We start from the raw sequence: 15,322 nt of genomic DNA, 5'->3' as shown, positions 1-15,322 counted from the left end.
GGCATAAATGGTTGATTATGTTAGAACCATAAAGCAATATTGGTATTGTGGAACTAATAGTTTACTTATTGAAACAGATCTTAAACCCGTTTATTGTTCCTATATTTAAAAAAAGGATAGATCCAAGGGGAAAGTACAGTAACTCCAACTTCTACAATAATTTTAATAGCATTGAAGGAGAAAACGAACGGCCATTCAGCAAAATAACTTTTTGACCTAATGAACTTCGACCAAATGACATTCGACCCAACGGCCTTCAGCCGAATGCCCTAACACCATTGATATTAAGATTCTATAACAGTAGCCGGAGTGCCAATACCCATAATACCATAAGCCCAAATATGTTAGGCTCACATGTTACAATCACAGTGATAAGGGAATATATTGGTTAAGAAGTTCGTCTAGAAAGAACAGCAGATGATTAAAAGAAGGAAAAAACTCTGCTGGAATTATTAGAACTAATTTCCTAAAGAACAAGCTTTTTATAGCATTTGATCAAGTAATTAAGTTATTATTACTGTGTATTTTACTCGTTTGCTTCCAATAGGTTTTGGTATTCGACTGACTTAAATGTGTGATCAACAATTCCGGGTAATTTTGCTGTCTGGCACAAAAATTCTTATTTAAAGTGATCATGTTATTGTTATTGTCAAAAATAAGGTTAAAAAATACTTTTAATTGAACGAAGGGAATCTTTGAAAAATATAAGTAAGCCAAAAATTCCATCTCAGTAAAAGCTGGAAAGAACATCCTATGTGTTGAAGAAAGGAAAATATTTGATGAGTATTGATCAAATTCCGTCAAAACAATATTTGATCATTTAGATCCACATCATGATCAACTTGTCCACAAGACAAATTTGTGGAAATGTTCTAATTGAAAAAATAAGCTGTTGTGCGCAATAAAATAATTAAATAACATAAAAGATTTAATGTATTGTGAAGTTTGAAAGGTTTAAGTTCACATTTTTTTTTTGTTTAAGAGTGATTTGCCCTTCTTCAAACTATAGGCTTTTCTTCAAAAGTTACTCTAAAACCATTTCTTGTTTGCTCTCACATCAGTTCCAATAATTTATTTAACTGTCGCATATAAATCTGGACAGAAATAAAATTTTACATTTTTAAAATCGTTACCGTGGGCTAATCAATCCCAAACAAATAAAAAGACACGATTAATTTTTCAATAAGAATGTTTTAAATTATCATTAGATTGTGAACACTTCTGGATTGAGAACTTTGGAAAATTTCTGGGAAATGGTACTTTCTGGCAAATGGTTTTCTGGGAAATGGTATTTTCTGGCAAATGCCTTTGTGGCAAATGCCTTTCTGGCCAATGGCATTCTGGCGAATGGTTTTCTGGCAAATGTCGCACAATCGGCGGCCCTTGACTTTCGAATTCGTTTAAAATTTCCCGTCTAAAACCACATTCATGATTCGATTATGTTGTTAATATAAATCTTATAATTCAAAAAACGTTTTGAAAAAAAATCATCGCATCGGTAATAAAACCTTAAAAAATGTATTTATTCTAACTAACCTGTTTGTATATGGCGACCGTTGACTTTTCAATTACTGTATGGCGACCGTTGTTATTTGACTCCATTTGGCCCATGCATTCGAGCCGGCTTGTTGAGGAGGTTGTAGGTTGTAGAAGGTTGTAGGATAAAAGGGCGAAAGGTAGACGACCAAAAGGTCGAAGGGTCAAAAAGTCGAAAAATAAAAATTAGTAGGACAAAAAGTCGAAAATACAAGGGCTAGGTCAAATGTTCGAATGAAATTGATTTTATAAAATTTATTAAAACAATTGCAATATTTTCGATGCGCCCAAAACAGTTAAATTTACGTATTTTTCTGAAGAACAACAATCAAAACCTCCTGTAAATAATTATCTGAAAATCCACTCAACAGGCTTTCAAACTGCGACACATCTTTCAACAGTCATCTTTGTTACCAAATTGAATTCATCGCAAAACCTTATCCTCACAACCACCGAGCAGCAAAAAACTGATCATATCGAATGTGGAGCACACACATCGTCATCCGTGTCATTTCACGGTCGGTAGACCTGCACATGAATAACCTTTCAACGCTTCATTTAGTCTGGCGAACTATCGCGCGATTCAAACACCTAATAATTGATTCGTCGGCGACGATGTGACGGCGGTTCGGCGATGACGACCCAGGCTTCACTCCAACGTCTAACTGTTGCCGGGGAAGCTGACTAAACGTGACAAATAAAAGGGGCAAAATGTTTCAATCTATCATCCATCCAGTCTATAGGATGATACGCGGTGGAGCTGTGACGGGGAGTTGGAAAAGCAATTGCGCGATCAAAGGTACCTTTTGTACGGCAGCCGACTTTTTCACCCCCGCGTGAAATCGACTGTGGTGACCTAACCCTATTCCCGCGTATGATTCACACTGTGTGTGGGAGACTGTGGCAACTCAACGACGTCATCGACGTCATCGTCGTGACATTAGAATCTTCCCGGAAGCTTATTGAAATCTAAAGGGACCACGAGGAGCAGAACCTATTGATCTCGAAAGAAAATGGAGTCGAAATTGATTGGCGGATGTTGTCTTGTCCCGGGTCGGATCTCGTCTACAGTGAAGGCCTGTGTACGTTGCACATGAGCTTCCATGGATAAAGGTTGTTGACACTGCTGTGGGAGTTGAAGCGAACGCTCCAGACATCGCCATTAAGCACATTCTTCGGAGATGGAGCCTTATTTTGATTGGATTGTTCTCATTTCGCCCATTTGTCACCATATAAGATATCCATGGGTCAATATTGGTCGACCAACACTTGTTTAAGTCCGTTTGATATACTTGGGTTTAAAAACTTCAAGTTTACACAAATGTTCGCCGGTATTGCCCGAAGCTTTCTTCATTCTGAACTCAATGTGACGTGTCCAGGAAAACTTGGAATCAAGAATGATTCCAACGTACTTTACCTGATCAGTCACATTGATTTCAGAATCAAAGAGACTCAAAGGTCGAACGCCATTACGGTTTCGCCTTTCCGTGGAAAGAACACTAGATGTTTTATTCGGATTTACCGAATAAAACGACGGTTGCAATATATTGGCGACACCAACTTTCAAGAATTCCAGAAAGAATCCTTGAATACATTCATGGAAAAACATATGGAGCAATAACCGACCGAAGAAAACTCTGGTGGAATTGCGGAAGGAGCCACTGAATGATTTTTTTATCTGTATTAACGAGATTTTTAGCCCTAGGCTAGTTCATCTCAGTGCTGAATGAATTCCAATTTCAATCTCTGGTGAAATTCCGGAAGAAATATCATTGTGAGGTAAACTTCTCCTGGAGAAATACCCTGAGGAATTACTGAAAAAATCTATAAAGGAATTCCTGGAGGAGTTGTTAAAAAAAATTAAAAAATCTAGGGAATCTTTGAAGGAAATTTGGAAACTTGAGGATTTTTTTTGCAGAAATCTATGAAGGAAGTCTTGGAAATATTTCTGTAGAAATCTCCAGAGGATTAGGATTACTTTTTTTTATTCATGTGTATTTTAACTAACAACTAATTCTACACTTATTAGGTTTATGTGATCTCTTTAATATTTTCTGGGAAAATATTTAAATGAATTTCTGAAGAAATTTCTGGAAATTTTGCTATAATTATCTGAATTTCTGGAAGTAATTTTCTGTGAATTTTTTAGATGAATTTTCTAGAGAAGTTCAAGAAGGAATCTTTCAAGGCATTTCTGCAAATATTTTGCAAGGATCCATGAAGGTGTCTCCGAAGAAATTTCTTCTTAAACTCTGAGAAATTTCTAGAGAAATCTCTGAAGAAATCCATTCAGAAATCTTTGGACGAGTTCCTGGAGAATCCGCTGCGTGAATTCTCGAAGTATTCTCTAGAGAAATGCCCAAAGAAATCTCTGTAGGAATTCTTGAAGAGTCCTCGGATGAATATCCAGAAAAAACTCGTAAGGTATTTCTGAAGCAATATCTTGAAAATTCCTATGCCATCTTTGAAGGAATCTCCGGAAAAATTTTTGGAGGTTCTCTGTAGGCATTTCTGAAGGAATATCTATAGACTCTGAAGAAGGATTTACATAAAAATGAAAAAAAAAATCTAAAAAGGGATTCTCAACAGACTCTAAGCAGAAATTTTCGATGAGTTTCAGAGTTCCAGAGTTGGATTCGGTTGGAATCCAGAACTGGATTCGATTGGAATCCAGAGCTGGATTCGGTTGGAATCCAGAGCTGGATTCTGCTGGAATCCAGAGCTGGATTCTGCTGGAATCCAGAGCTGGATTCTGCTGGAATCCAGAGCTGGATTCTGTTGGAATCCAAAGCCTGGATTCTGTTGGAATCCAGAGCCTGGATTCTGTTGGAATCCAGAGCCTGGATTCTGTTGGAATCCAGAGCTGGATTCTGTTGGAATCCAGAGCTGGATTCTGTTGGAATCCAGAGCTGGATTCTGCTGGAATCCAGAGCTGAATTCTGTTGGAATCCAGAGCTGAATTTTGTTGGAATTCATAGCTGGATTCTGTTAGAATCCAGAGCTGAATTTTGTTTTATAATGCTATCTTGGTGTGAATTCCTGAGGGAATTGCTACAGAAATTCTTGGTGGAGTCTTCTGACAAATTCCTTAGGTAATTTCTATGAGAGTTTCTGAAAACATCCATTAGGAAAATCTTGCGGAATGCTCTACTGGAATAATTAAAAATAATCTCTTAGGGAATTCTTGGAAGAATTGATGGAGGAATTTGCAAAGGAATATCTGGAAAAAATCTTGTAAGTATTGCTGAAGAAATATCTTGAAATGTTTTGGAGGAATCCTCAGAAACCATACTGGTCAAATTTTTACAGCAATCCCTTACAGCAAACCTCTCCCGAAATTCCAGGCGAAATCGCAGAAGAAATCTTTCTAAGAATTTTTGCAGGAGTCACAATGGTAGCAAAGCCTACAGGGAGTCTGAAAAGTTTATGAGAGGAAATCCTGAAGATCTATCTTTTATGTATAATTTCCAAATCTCTTGAAACAATTCCTAGATGAATTCCTAGATAATGTGCTTGAAAATTTACATCGATTTTTTTAATTGATGAAGAAATTTCGGAAGGATTGCGGAAGAAATCTCTAGGAGAATTCCTGTAGAAAGCTCTAGAAGACTTTCTGGAAATATTGCTGAAGAAATTTCAGAAGAAATTCTTTAAAAAATCTCTCGTTAAATTTTTAAGAAAACTCTGTATTAATCATGGACTACACTGTTGGAACTTCTAGAGAAATCTCATAAAGAATTGCGAAATGTATAACTAGATGAATCCAACGATGCATTTCTGATAGGACTCGCTAGATGGATTTCTTAAAAAAAAAAACTCGTAAGAAATTGTTAGAGAAATCTTAGGGGTAATCTCAGAAGAATTCCACGGAGAAAACTAGGAAGACATTCCTTAAAGCACCTCTGAAGAAATACCGATAGAATTCTCTAGTGAACTTTCTTGCAAAATCTTTGGAAGAACTTTTCTAGAAATCTTAAGAGGGATCACTGGAGCCTGGAGGAATCGTATGATCAGTTTCCAGTGGAATCTGTAGACACTCCGTTAGAAACAACATTACAACGGTCGCCATATAGTAACGAGCAAAAAGTCAAACTGTCGCCATTTACAGGCAGGTTAGTCAAAATAAAGATTTTTTGAAGATTTTAGATTTCAAAGTGATTTTTGAGTTGTGAGATTGATATTATTAGTTTGGGAAAATCTTAAAAGACCTTATAGAAGTTTGATTTCCCATTTCAGATTATTTTGAAAAAGTCAACGGTCGCCATATTCTGATGGGTTAGTTCAAATATGTGTTTATTTTAATTAAAAAATAAATATTTCAGAGTGGCTTTTGAATTATGATATTTTGATATTGCCAGGCTTACGTTAAATTTAATAATTACGATACAAAAAATATATAATATTAACCTGAGATGAACCAGCCTTGGGCTGAAAATCTCATAAATTAAGACATAAAAAAATAATATTGACATTTTAGGTATATGAAATTTTCTGCAAGAGCCTCAAAATTTATATTTGTGTTGGGCTGAATACTTTTTTTAATACAGCGACACCGTAGTCTCCCATGAAGATTTAAATGGGCATCCTTCATTACTCGATTGTTTGCACCGGAATTGTTTTCCTCATCTTCCACTTCACCTTCGCAAAAATACTTCAATCCATCCCGAAAAGTTTTATCGAAAATTAAATTCCAGCCCTCAAGGATCGGAGTTTGAGCTCTCGACTTGACTCCCATCCGTAATCTATCCCTAACGCGACCTGTGACCTGACAAATCCTCGTCGTCGCACCGCCGTTCCAGGAAGGCCACCCGGTCAAATCCGGATCCGGAGCTGCACTTCTTGATAAACACACACAAACACCGGAGAAGAAATTTTCACGTTCCGCATCCCATCCTTAAGCATCCCGATATGGTTCGGGGGTTCAGTACCTACATCCTTCACAGAAGGATAGCGCAGTCGGCACAGTTTATGAGTCATCCGTCATCCCATGCCTAGAGGGTGGGGGGGGGGGGGGGGTGTATGGAGTGTCATAAAGAGTAGTTGACAGGAAGGAAAAGAGAAAAAAAAACAAGTCAAGTGGGGTGAAGCCAAACAATTGAGTTGAACTCACCGACCGACCGACCGGAAAGGTACTTTCCACGGGTTCCGGTTTCATATGCCAGCCTCCGGTTCCACTCCACCGAAGTGAAGCTGGATTCGTAGTAGGGATAGCTTGTCAACTTGTCGTGCTTGTGTCTATCTTACAATTTAGGACAAGTTCTGAAAAAAATCCTGAATATGATCGTCATTTTTTCTTAAAATGAGCTTTTTAAAAATGTGTTAGTTTTGTTGTGGTTTTGTAGAACTCTTTAAAACCTGAAAACGTTTAAATAATAATTTTAATGTTGGATTTTAAAAATAACACTAAGCGTGTGTGTGTATTTGTAGATCTTTAACAGCATTATTCCTATTTACCGAGGTCCAAGAAACACATTTTCCCATAGTTTTTAGATTTTTGAAAAATTTCATTCGAGGTCAATAAGACTACAATAAAACCAAAAAAAAAACAGAATTGAAAAAAACTAAAAAAAACTCAACTAAACAAACAGATCGTCTTGGCTATCACTCTTCCACCAATAGAACAAAGCATCAGTTCCATTTTCATTATTTACCAACGGCGAAGCAGTGACTGCTTGCACACGTTCATCAGAAAATTTATTGCGGAACAACGAGATTATTGCCGTGCCATGCTCCTGATGCTTCAGCTACGGTGTCTGTGCCGAGCTATAATAAGTGGCAAGATTATTATTTAATTTCAACTCCTACTTCGGAATGGCGAATGGAACCGAGAATGAAGAACGGTCAAGATGCGACCGACCCGTTGCATTCGTATTGTTGGTTGAGTTTGAGAAACGGTAAATAAACTATAACGCTTTTTGAACAGAGCGAGTTTCTAGGTTGACATAGCGTTTGTTGATATAAGTTCAGTTTCCTTTCCTTTAAACCTCTTTTCGATTTGACATATATTTTTACTACCTTTTGATTTCCAGCTGGATTTATTCTGTCTGTTCAATCTAATCAGTCTGTTAAGTCTGTTAAGTCTGTTCAGACTGTTCAGACTGTTCAGACTGTTCAGACTGTTCAGACTGTTCAGACTGTTCAGACTGTTCAGACTGTTAAGTCTGTTCAGTCTGTTCAGTCTGTTCAGCCTGTTCAGTCTGTTCTGTCTGTTATGTCTGTTCTGTCTGTTCAGTCTGTTCAATTTGTTCAGTCTGTCCTCTCTGTTCAGTCCGTTCTATCTGTTCAGTCTGTTCTCTCTCTCTGTTCTGTCTGTTATGTCTGTTCTGACTGTTCTGTCTGTTCTGTCTGTTCTGTCTGTTCTGTCTGTTCTGTCTGTTCTGTCTGTTCTGTCTGTTCTGTCTGTTCTGTCTGTTCTGTCTGTTCTGTCTGTTCTGTCTGTTCTGTCTGTTCTGTCTGTTCTGTCTGTTCTGTCTGTTCTGTCTGTTCTGTCTGTTCTGTCTGTTCTGTCTGTTCTGTCTGTTCTGTCTGTTCTGTCTGTTCTGTCTGTTCTGTCTGTTCTGTCTGTTCTGTCTGTTCTGTCTGTTCTGTCTGTTCTGTCTGTTCTGTCTGTTCTGTCTGTTCTGTCTGTTCTGTCTGTTCTGTCTGTTCTGTCTGTTCTGTCTGTTCTGTCTGTTCTGTCTGTTCTGTCTGTTCTGTCTGTTCTGTCTGTTCTGTCTGTTCTGTCTGTTCTGTCTGTTCTGTCTGTTCTGTCTGTTCTGTCTGTTCTGTCTGTTCTGTCTGTTCTGTCTGTTCTGTCTGTTCTGTCTGTTCTGTCTGTTCTGTCTGTTCTGTCTGTTCTGTCTGTTCTGTCTGTTCTGTCTGTTCTGTCTGTTCTGTCTGTTCTGTCTGTTCTGTCTGTTCTGTCTGTTCTGTCTGTTCTGTCTGTTCTGTCTGTTCTGTCTGTTCTGTCTGTTCTGTCTGTTCTGTCTGTTCTGTCTGTTCTGTCTGTTCTGTCTTTTCTGTCTGTTCTGTCTGTTCTGTCTGTTCTGTCTGTTCTGTCTGTTCTGTCTGTTCTGTCTGTTCTGTCTGTTCTGTCTGTTCTGTCTGTTCTGTCTGTTCTGTCTGTTCTGTCTGTTCTGTCTGTTCTGTATGTTCTGTCTGTTCTGTCTGTTCTGTCTGTTCTGTCTGTTCTGTCTGTTCTGTCTGTTCTGTATGTTCTGCCTGTTCTGTCTGTTCTGTCTGTTCTGTCTGTTCTGTCTGTTCTGTCTGTTCTGTCTGTTCTGTCTGTTCTGTCTGTTCTGTCTGTTCTGTCTGTTCTGTCTGTTCTGTCTGTTCTGTCTGTTTTGTCTGTTCTGTCTGTTCTGTCTGTTCTGTCTGTTCTGTCTGTTCTGTCTGTTCTGTATGTTCTGTCTGTTCTGTCTGTTCTGTCTGTTCTGTCTGTTCTGTCTGTTCTGTCTGTTCTGTCTGTTCTGTCTGTTCTGTCTGTTCTGTCTGTTCTGTCTGTTCTGTCTGTTCTGTCTGTTCTGTCTGTTCTGTCTGTTCTGTCTGTTCTGTCTGTTCTGTCTGTTCTGTCTGTTCTGTCTGTTCTGTCTGTTCTGTCTGTTCTGTCTGTTCTGTCTGTTCTGTCTGTTCTGTCTGTTCTGTCTGTTCTGTCTGTTCTGTCTGTTCTGTCTGTTCTGTCTGTTCTGTCTGTTCTGTCTGTTCTGTCTGTTCTGTCTGTTCTGTCTGTTCTGTCTGTTCTGTCTGTTCTGTCTGTTCTGTCTGTTCTGTCTGTTCTGTCTGTTCTGTCTGTTCTGTCTGTTCTGTCTGTTCTGTCTGTTCTGTCTGTTCTGTCTGTTCTGTCTGTTCTGTCTGTTCTGTCTGTTCTGTCTGTTCTGTCTGTTCTGTCTGTTCTGTCTGTTCTGTCTGTTCTGTCTGTTCTGTCTGTTCTGTCTGTTCTGTCTGTTCTGTCTGTTCTGTCTGTTCTGTCTGTTCTGTCTGTTCTGTCTGTTCTGTCTGTTCTGTCTGTTCTGTCTGTTCTGTCTGTTCTGTCTGTTCTGTCTGTTATGTCTGTTCTGTCTGTTCAGTCTGTTCAATTTGTTCAGTCTGTCCTCTCTGTTCAGTCCGTTCTATCTGTTCAGTCTGTTCTCTCTGTTCTGTCTGTTATGTCTGTTCTGACTGTTCTGTCTGTCCTGTCTGCCCTGTCTGTTCTGTCTGTTCTGTCTGTTCTGTCTGTTCTGTCTGTTCTGTCTGTTCTGTCTGTTCTGTCTGTTCTGTCTGTTCTGTCTGTTCTGTCTGTTCTGTCTGTTCTGTCTGTTCTGTCTGTTCTGTCTGTTCTGTCTGTTCTGTCTGTTCTGTCTGTTCTGTCTGTTCTGTCTGTTCTGTATGTTCTGTCTGTTCTGTCTGTTCTGTCTGTTCTGTCTGTTCTGTCTGTTCTGTCTGTTCTGTCTGTTCTGTCTGTTCTGTCTGTTCTGTCTGTTCTGTCTGTTTTGTCTGTTCTGTCTGTTCTGTCTGTTCTGTCTGTTCTGTCTGTTCTGTCTGTTCTGTATGTTCTGTCTGTTCTGTCTGTTCTGTCTGTTCTGTCTGTTCTGTCTGTTCTGTCTGTTCTGTCTGTTCTGTCTGTTCTGTCTGTTCTGTCTGTTCTGTCTGTTCTGTCTGTTCTGTCTGTTCTGTCTGTTCTGTCTGTTCTGTCTGTTCTGTCTGTTCTGTCTGTTCTTTCTGTTCTGTCTGTTCTGTCTGTTCTGTCTGTTCTGTCTGTTCTGTCTGTTCTGTCTGTTCTGTCTGTTCTGTCTGTTCTGTCTGTTCTGTCTGTTCTGTCTGTTCTGTCTGTTCTGTCTGTTCTGTCTGTTCTGTCTGTTCTGTCTGTTCTGTCTGTTCTGTCTGTTCTGTCTGTTCTGTCTGTTCTGTCTGTTCTGTCTGTTCTGTCTGTTCTGTCTGTTCTGTCTGTTCTGTCTGTTCTGTCTGTTCTGTCTGTTCTGTCTGTTCTGTCTGTTCTGTCTGTTCTGTCTGTTCTGTCTGTTCAGCCTGTTCAGTCTGTTATGTCTGTTCTGTCTGTTCAGTCTGTTCAATTTGTTCAGTCTGTCCTCTCTGTTCAGTCCGTTCTATCTGTTCAGTCTGTTCTCTCTGTTCTGTCTGTTATGTCTGTTCTGACTGTTCTGTCTGTCCTGTCTGCCCTGTCTGTTCTGTCTGTTCTGTCTGTTCTGTCTGTTCTGTCTGTTCTGTCTGTTCTGTCTGTTCTGTCTGTTCTGTCTGTTCTGTCTGTTCTGTCTGTTCTGTCTGTTCTGTCTGTTCTGTCTGTTCTGTCTGTTCTGTCTGTTCTGTCTGTTCTGTCTGTTCTGTCTGTTCTGTCTGTTCTGTCTGTTCTGTGTGTTCTGTCTGTTCTGTCTGTTCTGTCTGTTCTGTCTGTTCTGTCTGTTCTGTCTGTTCTGTCTGTTCTGTCTGTTCTGTCTGTTCTGTCTGTTCTGTCTGTTCTGTCTGTTCTGTCTGTTCTGTCTGTTCTGTCTGTTCTGTCTGTTCTGTCTGTTCTGTCTGTTCTGTCTGTTCTGTCTGTTCTGTCTGTTCTGTCTGTTCTGTCTGTTCTGTCTGTTCTGTCTGTTCTGTCTGTTCTGTCTGTTCTGTCTGTTCTGTCTGTTCTGTCTGTTCAGCCTGTTCAGTCTGTTCTGTCTGTTCTGTCTGTTCTGTCTGTTCTGTCTGTTCTGTCTGTTCTGTCTGTTCTGTCTGTTCTGTCTGTTTTGTCTGTTCTGTCTGTTCTGTCTGTTCTGTCTGTTCTGTATGTTCTGTCTGTTCTGTCTGTTCTGTCTGTTCTGTCTGTTCTGTCTGTTCTGTCTGTTCTGTCTGTTCTGTCTGTTCTGTCTGTTCTGTCTGATCTATCTGATCTGTCTGTGCTGTTTGTTCAGTCTGCTCAGTCTGTTCAGATTGTTCCGATTGTTCAGTCTGTTAAATAAGTCTAATCCGCCTATTTTTTCTGTTCAGTTTGGTTTGTTGGTTTTGTCTATTCTGTATGTTTCATCTGTTTCGCCTATTTTGTCAGTTTTGTTTTCGCTATATGTTCTATCTGTTCAATCTGTTCAGTCTGTTGAGTCTGTTCAGTCTGTTCAGTCTATTCTGTCTGTTCTGTCTCTTCAGTCTGTTCTATCTGTTTAGTATGTTCAGTCTGTTCAGTCTGTTTAGTCTGTTTAGTCTGTTTTGTCTGTTCAGTCTGTTCATTCTGTGCAGAATGTTCAGTCTACTCTACCTGTTCAGCCTGTTCAGTCTGTTCAATCTGTCCAGTCTATTCAGTCTGTTCAATCTGCTCAGTCTGTTCAGCCTGTTCAATCTGCGAATTCGATTCTATCTCTTCAAAATAAGTTTTATACCAAATATGCCACCACCTCCAAAGCTTACGAATGAGACATCATTAGCATAGACCTTGTCATCGACCAATTCAGACACAACGACCTCTATCGAGCCAACTGCACTCGTTTCACGTCCCAAATGCAATCCTCCTGTTCTCTCGCACAGCGCCTGGCTCGTTTCCCACTTCAACAACTCCCACCATAAATCGTCATTGTACCCTAATGAAACTTCTACTGCTACTGCAGCAGCCAGCCAGCCAGCAGTCCGACGTTCCGGGTAATGTTTTTCCGGTCTCACAGCCGTCGTTAGTATTCGTGGATACCAGGGGGCCAGTAGTGAGTGGAACGCATCTTGAACAACTCCATTTCCGAAGCTCGTTTAGAACGCGAGGCTCTCGGTCCACTACTGCAATAATGACGGCCTCCTGCCTCCTCTGCTAAATACTCTACGGTAGGTATGGGATATATCGTTCGGTTGGTGAGGAAAATTTCAAGATTTATGGGTAATTACCGGGCAAGTTTTAATGTTTAATGCGTCGCTTGTTGGGTACTTGTTTCTTCGTCTGAGACTCGGACGAAGGAAGAATTCATACGTTCAAAACTCGCGACCGGCATTTTCCCTACAAATATCGCCAGCAAGTTTCTTGATTTAGTGTATAAGTGTTAGTGGGCGCAAAAGACAATGCAGTGTGCTCCATTTGGTCACGTCCTGGAAAATTAAGGCCTCCGATGGTCCGGGCTTGGGCTCTATCTGAAGTTAATTGTTAATGATTTCTGTCCATTACGGGGCTAGGCGACGTGAGAGCGTTGCGTTGGTGGACATTATCTTTTTGGGGTCAGTGCGACCCGGATTCGGACGACGTGGCTGCTGGCTTTCCGAGAAGTTTTCCGAAATGGAATGAATTGTGCTTCCCGGAATCGGGAGGCTATATTTTCCGGTCTGGCTGAGAAGGAGCCGGGCGGAAGGGGGAACATTTGGCACGGACTTGGTTGTTTTAAAGATAGGGGACCTAATTGAAATGTTGATGGAAGCAGGATTGCGCTTTTTGGATTTCTGAAGCTATACGTAAGCAGGGATAAGGAATGTGCTTCAGAGTTTCATTATTCAAGCTTTCTTCAAGTTTTCAATATAGATCATTTGACTACGCAAATGATTATCTGTAAGTATATGTGTAGGCTTGTAGAAATGAGTTGTATGTGTACAATAAATAAGCCAAACCACTACTAGAAAATACATAAAAAATTTTCCAAAAATTCCTTATTTTTATTTTTTAAAAATTTTTTTAATTTTTTTTTCAATCAGTCACAAAAATTAATTTCTGTCTTAGTGTTTGTGTGTATAAGTGGAGGCAATGACTGTGCAAAATAAGCTTGCCAAACTTTTACTAGGAAGTATTTATTTAATTTATATATATTTTTTTTTTATTTTTTTACCCTTTTTATTTTTTTAACTTAATTTGGCTTAGCTTAGAAAACTACGCGAATTTTTGTTTGTGTGTATGTGTGTATGCATGTTTGCATGCATTTGCGAAGTCGACCAGCTTGTGCTAGTAAATATTTTGAAAATTTGTGTTTTTGTTTGTGAAAACAAATTTTCTTTTTTTTTCTATTTTTATTTTATTTCATTTTATTGTTTTGACTTAGCTTATAAAACTATGCAAATAATTGTCTGTTTGTATGTGTTTATGAATGTGGGCATATATGAGCATGTATGTGCAAATAAACATGCCAAATTTATGCTTGGAAATGCTGTTAAATTATTTATTTGTATTCGAACTTGTTGTGTTTATATTTTATCGTTTTTTTTTTCAATTTTTTTATATTAAGTCGATGCAAAATACTGTGCCACCTGGTTAGTACCGGTTCACCTGGTTAGATTTACGGTCATTTTAGAGTTGGTTGTGAAACTGAAGCAGAACTTTTTGAGGTCAAGTATAATTCTTGGCCACTGTTCTTTACTTGAAAGAAGAAAAATCCTGAAAAACTTTGTATATTGATCTCTCTTAGAAGGAAATTTCGACAAATCCAAGAATCCCACAAAGTCTGGCACTGCCCTCTGTAAAGTTTCGATTGGCTTTTAAGAGCATCCTAATCAAGATAATGCATTCTGTGTAAAACCCTTTTTCAAATTGTAGGGATGTGTGAATCATTGGGTGTCAATTTCAAGAATGATTTTACTGATATCTGCATTAAACTAATAACTCTCCAATCTTATTCAAAAGATTACCCCTCTGTGTATTTTCACCCAGTTTAATTTCCCTTTTCCACATGAATTGATTATTAAGAATTGTAAGCACGTTCGGTTCTCCCCCTCCATCCAACGATTCACCCAAATGAAACCTATTTTTGAGCACACACATCCCAATAAACAACTTATGCTTTAATTTCCCGGTCCCATTCCGCAACCAACCCCTCAAAATGAGACCATTTAAACATTTTTCGGCTCATATCGTCCCTGAAATAAAAATCACACAAGAAAACGGGAAAAACTCACCTCATTGAAATTCAAGCTGCCTCTTCCGGGTTGGACACAGGGTCCTGTTGGTCCTAGTAGCACAGAAATGGCCGTCCTCTATCACATATCTTCCTTCGTGTCGTACCTTCCCGCGTTTCGAAACAGGCGACCCACTCTTCACTTTCGCAGACTTCCGCCCCAAAAACACAGTCACACTCACAAATACACCACCTCACTTTCTTTTTTCCCCCACTCACTGCTCTGCTCTGCGAAGAAGCTTTTCTCGGTCACGCGGCTGACTCCTTCAATTCGGCAATGAAAATCTTGCGAAAGAAAGGCGGAGAAAAAAGAACCGAACGTTATTAGAATTTCCAATTGGAAAACGAATGTGCGAGGGGTTGTGGAGCGCATGTGGGTGTGAAAAATCTTCCACTTGGATCTGAGGAGAACATGGAAGCGAAGATTTACATTCAGCGGCGTTTAAAATTACATTCTGGTCGACTGAATGGGCAGGGAACGCTTGAGGACTCGGGTGATCAGGTTCGTACTAAGTGGGGCTGGGCATATACATAAGCTACTTAGTCTCTTGTGCGAATCTTTTTTTGATTTACCAGATTCCTCTCTCTGTTTTGACTGTTCCATTGTCTGTTCACTTTCTTCCCTCTCTTCCTTCTTCTGTCTATCCTGTCTATTTTGTCTGTTCTGTTTGCTCTGTCTGTTCGGCCTGTTCAGTCTGTTCTCATTGATCAATCTGTTCAGTGTGATCAGTCTGTTTACCCTGTTCAGCCTATCCAACTTGTTCTGTCTTTTCAGGCTGTTCAGTATGTTCAATCTGTTCAGTTCGTTCAAAATGTTCAGATTGTTCAGATTGATCAGTCTGCCAGTCTGCTAAGTTTGGTCAGTTTCTTCAATCTGTTTTTTTTTCTGTTTTTTCTAATCTGTCCGTTCTTTCTGTTCTGTCTGTTTATCTGTCCTATCTGTTCTGTCTGCTGTGCCTGTTCATATTGTTCACTCTGTTCAGTCTGTTCAGTTTATTCAG

General features: G+C 39.5%; 1 protein-coding gene across 1 annotated transcript in view; it reads right to left on the bottom strand.

Annotated features, from left to right (window-relative positions):
• LOC109414931 (uncharacterized) overlaps positions 1 to 14,908 on the bottom strand; it is a 336,264-nt gene extending 321,356 nt beyond the window's left edge. The window contains exon 1 of the mRNA XM_029860325.2: positions 14,323 to 14,908. The gene's annotated coding sequence lies outside the window, so the exon portion shown is untranslated. The remainder of the gene's footprint in view (positions 1 to 14,322) is intronic.
• Between the last annotated feature and the right edge of the window lie 414 nt (positions 14,909 to 15,322).

Source organism: Aedes albopictus, chromosome 1 (assembly GCF_035046485.1).
Source record: "Aedes albopictus strain Foshan chromosome 1, AalbF5, whole genome shotgun sequence".
Lineage (NCBI taxonomy): Eukaryota > Metazoa > Arthropoda > Insecta > Diptera > Culicidae > Aedes > Aedes albopictus.
The sequence above is the reverse complement of the archived record's forward strand: the minus strand, read 5'-3'. Positions and strand labels throughout refer to the sequence as shown.